Source organism: Panthera leo, chromosome C1, assembly GCF_018350215.1.
Source record: "Panthera leo isolate Ple1 chromosome C1, P.leo_Ple1_pat1.1, whole genome shotgun sequence".
NCBI lineage: Eukaryota > Metazoa > Chordata > Mammalia > Carnivora > Felidae > Panthera > Panthera leo.
The window spans coordinates 171,544,071-171,550,070 of NC_056686.1; the positions used below are offsets into that span (position 1 = coordinate 171,544,071).

A 6,000-nucleotide genomic window follows, 5' to 3' on the forward strand; every position below is an offset into this window, starting at 1 on the left:
CAGGTTCCACACTCAGCTGGGAGCCCGATGCAGGTCTGGATTGCACTACCCTGAGATAATGACCTGAGCCAAGATCATGACCTGAGCTGAAATCAAGAGTTAGATGCCTAATGCACTGAGCCACCCACATGCCCCTGCACTAAATATTCTTAATGACAAATTTATTTAAGAGACATGTTGTCTGTGAAATTCTCTGTATGGAGTTAGTTTATCTAATTTTTTAATCTTAAAGATTTTTATTAATTGATAATTTTATCCATTCTGTTATGATTCATCCAAGTTCTTAATCTTTAAGGAGTCAACAACACAAATACCAAATCTAGTGATATAGAGGCGACTTCAAGTATATTTTGTAGTGATGCTCTTTTCTTCTTTTATCATTAATACAAAGTGATTCAGAAACTGACAAATTGTTATCAATATGATGTCACTAATAAACTTGGTATTGATTTCCCACAACTTATTATTTTTAATTAATTGTTAATATAATAAAACACAGATAATAAATACAATGTAGTTCTATGTTCTGCCTTGTAAATACCTCTTTAAAGACAGCAGCTCTGTCTTCAGAAGAAAGTCATCAATCCTCTTCAAAATGACCATAGCAATAATCCTCAAAAGGAACATAGGTCAGGCTGCAGTGCATATAGTAGGCACCATCTGTGCATTATCTTAGTGCCTCCTGGCAATGAATTTTGGGGGAAATGATAAAAGCCAAGAGACACACATGAGTACAGTGACATGGTGACACAGTGACATAGTGCAGTTTTGATCTTACGTATGAAGAAATTAGTTATTTTCTCTAACCCAGTGCAAACAACAGAGGGCATTGAATGCCCCTTTTGACAGCTTGCTTTCCCCTCAGAGGCAAAAGATAATTGGGCTCATGGAGCTGTACATCTGTCCATCCTTTCCATTTTACAAACGAAGTTCATAGTCATTGGGCTTATGTTCATTGAATTGATGTGAAAAAATTGGATTGATGTAAAAGAATATATGCAAATTTACATAGAGAAAAATAAGCTATAATTTGCATTTTTGTCAGCCAGAATCAGTTGGATTTTGTTCACAAATATTTATAAAACCCATTCCCTTTGCCAGGCATTATGCTAAGTACTGCGAATAAGAAAGATTATGTACCTTTGAGTAACAAACATCTAAGTGGAAGTATCAGAAAGAGATAAAGTTTTCAAGACTATGGCAAACTATTACAGGTACGCACAAGGAACTATTAGAGAGGCTAAAGAGCTAACCAACCTAGCCTCAAGGCTGAGGGTTCTTGTATACTCACACATTCTCAAGGCTGAGAATGTGTACTTGTATACTCTTGAAAGATAGGTAAATGGTAATTAAACAGATATTAGGAAAAAAGTAATGCCTACATTGTAATTTAGGCATTCCAGGTTGCTGAGATGTGAAATATGGTATAATATTCACATACATAATATGGTATGTACCAAGGAACTACATGACTATCCATGTTACTAAAAGATAAAGTACAAGTGGGGGGTAGTAAAGATGAGAAACAGTGGGTAGGATGGGTTTAGATAAGGCAGAAGATTATAATTTTGGAGAAGTGTTGGCATTTCTGTCAAATATTTAAGCAAGTATGTGTGTCATGGTCAGATTTATATTTCAGTCAGATTCTATGGTGGTAGCATAGTGGAACATTGGTTTTAAGCTGGTCAAGCAGGGAGACCAGTTAGGAGAGATTTTTTTTTTCCCTAAAATAAGACAGTATGGAATGGAATGGAATAAAATGCACTTCATTTCATTTTGGGTTCTGCACCCTGTTCTAATGTGTGGAGGTAGGTTTTTTCCACACTATCACCAAGCAAGCAAGTCTCTGGATGTTGGCTGGACATCCTATAATTCGGTTAAATTCTGACACTATCACCTGGAGATAGCATCAGATTCCTCAGTTGCACAGACAGCTCTCCACTTCAGATGCCAGGCTCAGCCAGGCTTTTGCCTGTGCTTCTGATCAACTGGCTATAAGCCAGAGGTTCCCCTAACCCAACCCCCTTCTTTGCATTGGATTCATTTTCTAGAACAGCTCACAGAAATCACTAGGTTACTAGCTTATGACAAAGGATATCAAAGGATACAAATCACCATCCAGATGAAGAGATAAAACATCTCTCTGAATCCCATGAGTTTGGTATTTTATTGAGGCTTTATCACATGGGCTAAACTGATTAAATCTTTGGCTATTGATGATTGACTCAACCTGCAGCCCCTCTCCTTTTCCCTGGGATCAGAGTGTGGTACTGAAAATTCCAAACCTCTATTCCTAGTCAATATGCCCTCAACCTTAGAGGGCTCATTAACACAAAAGTAAACCATTAACTTAACAAAAGACGTCTTTATAGCTCTCATCACTTAGAAAATTCCAAGAGTTTTAGTAGCTCTGTGTTATACTTATTATAAACCACAATATTGTAATCCTAATTTGAGAATGTTTAGCAATAAGATTGGTGACAATTTTTTATTAGATATCTGATGTGAAAAGGGAAAAAATAAAATATTTTTTACTTAAGGACCTCGGGGAATAGCTTTTCTAACCTCACAGATGGGGAACATCCTATATATCTAAGGGTAAGAAAGTTCTGAATAAAAAAGTGTAGAATGTGGAGGGGGTAGGACTTTCAGAATGGCAAAATGAGGAGCTTAGTTAATTATAAGCCTATTTCCCCAAAGCAGTGATAGTGATGAAGTTTTGGAGTGCTGGGGGTTCAGACTCAATGGCCAAGAAAGAATTCTTGAAGACATTTTGGTGCAAAAAGGTGATTTTATTAAAGCATAGGGACAGGACCAGTGGGCAGAAAGAGCTACACTAGAGTTGTGAAGAGTGACTGGTTACACACTATGGAGTTGGGGGAGATCAAAGTTTCTTAAAGGGTTTTCCATATACTAAAGAAGACTCACAGATTACCCTAGGCCTAGCTATTGTCAAACTAAGGTTGTTTTTCCCTCTAGCAAAGAATTATCATTAATACCTTAGGGAGTTCCTGGAGATTAGGTTATGGATAAAATTACTTTTTCTTGTAACTTACTAAAATATTTGTAAACTGATGGAGACTCATATCCAGCATGACTATGATCTCCATCAGTTAGCCACTGGTTTTCTTTCCCTTTCCTTTGCCTTTGGACAGCAAAGAGTGCCTGAGGAATATCACACATATTCCACCTGGTGTGGAGGTGGGGGGGGGGGGCGGGTAGGAGGAAGGGTGTTGTTAGCTTGTGCTTTGCCCTCAGCTTGCCTAATGCTACCTCATCAATAGGACTGAATAAAGTTGTCAGAATAACCACTTGAAGATTTAGCAAATGGAGAAGCATTATTTATTCAAGAGAACCCACTAAATCTTGGTAAGATTAGGAGTCTATGGCATTTCAGCTAGGGACTGCTTCCCTTCCCCCAACATGTAGGCCAGGCCTTAAAAACCAGCAGCCCTGCCTCACTGCCAGATGGGCTCATTTTATTTGGAGTGGAGTGTGGAAAAATCTATGCCCAGGGCACTGTCAAAAACAATAGAGATCTCAGTGGCAAATAATTAGAGAAGGCTAATATGAGCTAGCTTGAGGTCATAGTACTAGTTGGGGTAAGCATCATAAAGGCAGACCAGCCAGAAATTTAACAGGGAGATCCAGCAGAAGAGACAGCCAGAGGCCTTGCTGAAATCCCACTTATCTCTGGCGGTCTGGAAGATTGTGCACAGGCAGAAGGCTGAGCCTGCTCAGAAAAAAGCAGAAATGCCTCTGGTGAATTATTCCTACCTGGTTGAGTACAGAAAGTAAAAAATAGGGCCGAATTGCAAATTCCCTGAACATAAATAAAAGCAACCATTGAAGAAATAGAGACCATTGATTTTCTCTCAGCCTAACTAAACATTAGATAGACCCCCTTCCTGCCTCTAGACCCCCAGATGTCTCCCTCACCCTGTCATGAAGATTGGAGAAAGTTTACTCCTATTTCCGGGTAAAGCCAATTAACAAGCACAGATAACCTGTTATCCCACCCACTGTAGCCCTTAAAAAAATATCTCCCATTCACTGTTTCATTGGAATTCAGTTCAGACTGTATTCTGATTTCTCTCATCTATTGTAATAGTCTTCCTTACTGGATTAACTTCATCTGGTGCAGTTTTTGCCTTGATATTGATGGGATTTGGGGGTGATGGTGGGGTTTGGAGCTGATGGCCAAGAAAGAATTCTTGAAGATGTCCTTGGTGCAAAAGGTAATTTTATTAAAGCATGGGGACAGGACTCATGGGCAAAAAGAGCTGCCCTGGGGTTAGGAAGAGTGACCTATTATTACACCTTCAGGTTGGGAGGTGGTTAGGGACAGCTTAAGTCTCTAAGGAATTTTGGAAGCAAGGTTTCCAGGACCTTGAGGAGCTAGCTATTGTTAGCAAAACGTCATTTATTACTGTTCAGTAAAACTCAGTCAGGACTCTTCAGATGTATATCAGGGGGCATACACTTGGAGTATAATTGCCAATATATACTTGGGGTTAAAGATAAAAGACGTTTACAAAGGATTTTTTTTGTGTGTTTAAGAAGACTCACAGGATCCTGGGGGGTCAGGATAATGGTAAGCCAAGATTCCCTTTTGCCCCTAGCAAAGTGTCATCATGGAGGCAGCTGAGCTCCTAGAGGAAGGTCACTCTGCCTGTTTCAAGGACTTGTCAATGGACTGCAAGCAGTAAGGGAATTTAATTTTTAATTTGCCTTTGTTTCCCACATCACCATAACAAGCACTTAAACCCCCTTACATCTTACTGGGTATGATATTAGGGCTCCAAGAAATGGAGTCTATAGGTTTCTGGAAATTAGGCTATGGATAAGATTGCCTTTTTCTTGTAGTTTACTAAGTTATCTGTAAACTGAAGGCGACTCCTGTCGGTTTAACCATTTGTTTTCTGTCCTTTCCTTTTTCTTAGGCCGTCAGAAATGCCTGAGGAATACCACATGTATCCCACCTGCAGGTGGGATTTGTGCTAGCTTGTGCTTTGCCTTCAGCTTGGCTTATGCTCCCTCATCAATATCACTATTTTCAGAAATTTACATTCTTATCTATACATTTCCAATACAATGGCAGGTGGAAAATCTTCCAATTATTTCTGTAAGTCTAATATGATGTTCTGTCAAATATCTCCTATTTACTCCTCCAGATTCATCCTCTATGCCTTAGTGAATGTTCTGTATGAATTATGTCATCTGGTTCCTTGCCTTCTGACTTGTGGTTGATTTCAGCCAACACTTAGTGCCAGAATGCGATTGAAGGGAGGAATCAGAGTAAAACCAAGGTATTTCATATTCTGAATTCATCCCTAGAGTATTCCTGATTGGCTATGTTATTTATAAAAGGGTGATCCTCTTTGGTTTTTGATAGCTCTCTTTCTTCAAATATCTTCAATTCCCAAATGGTAACAACTTGTGGTTCTTATATACATACCCTCTGTGGTAGGAGGAGACTGAGGAATGGTCTTATTGTAGCTTTTCAAATATTTAATAAAATATAAGAATACTAAATCTAGAAATATTTTAAACTTTAACTTTTTCATATATCATCCTATAAATTTATCCATATAAATGTAGAGATATATGTTTATACATATATATTCATATGTATATATAAATATGTGCACACTTATACACAGATACAATTTATGATATAGAATATATGTTCTTAACATGATTTATAATCTCTTAAGAAATAACCTAAATGTATTTGGGTAAGTGCTTCCTACTTTTTCTCTTTAAAAGTACAAATTTTAAGAAAGGTGCAAAGAACAATATATCACTTGTTAAAATAATTTAAAATTATTGTAAAAAAAACAATATATTACCAAAAAGTAGGAATCAGCACTTTAATTCACCTACATTTTTAAAATTAATAAATTATAGCTCCCCTCCTCCATTAGCCTTCTACTCTTTCTAGGAGAAAGGAAGCAGTTATTGTCCTGCTAGCCTTTTACTTAAATCCAGTGGGATAAA

At 37.8% G+C, this 6,000-nt stretch overlaps 1 long non-coding RNA gene across 2 annotated transcripts in view; it reads left to right on the forward strand.

Moving 5' to 3' along the window:
• Positions 1-5,143, forward strand: part of LOC122228029 — a 106,353-nt gene extending 101,210 nt beyond the window's left edge. The window contains exons 5-6 of one of the 2 annotated variants that reach the window (XR_006206362.1): positions 1,102-1,214; positions 4,944-5,143. This is a non-coding gene — a long non-coding RNA (uncharacterized LOC122228029). The remainder of the gene's footprint in view (positions 1-1,101; positions 1,215-4,943) is intronic. The other variant, XR_006206363.1, reaches the window with a different exon arrangement.
• The last annotated feature ends 857 nt before the right edge of the window (positions 5,144-6,000 follow it).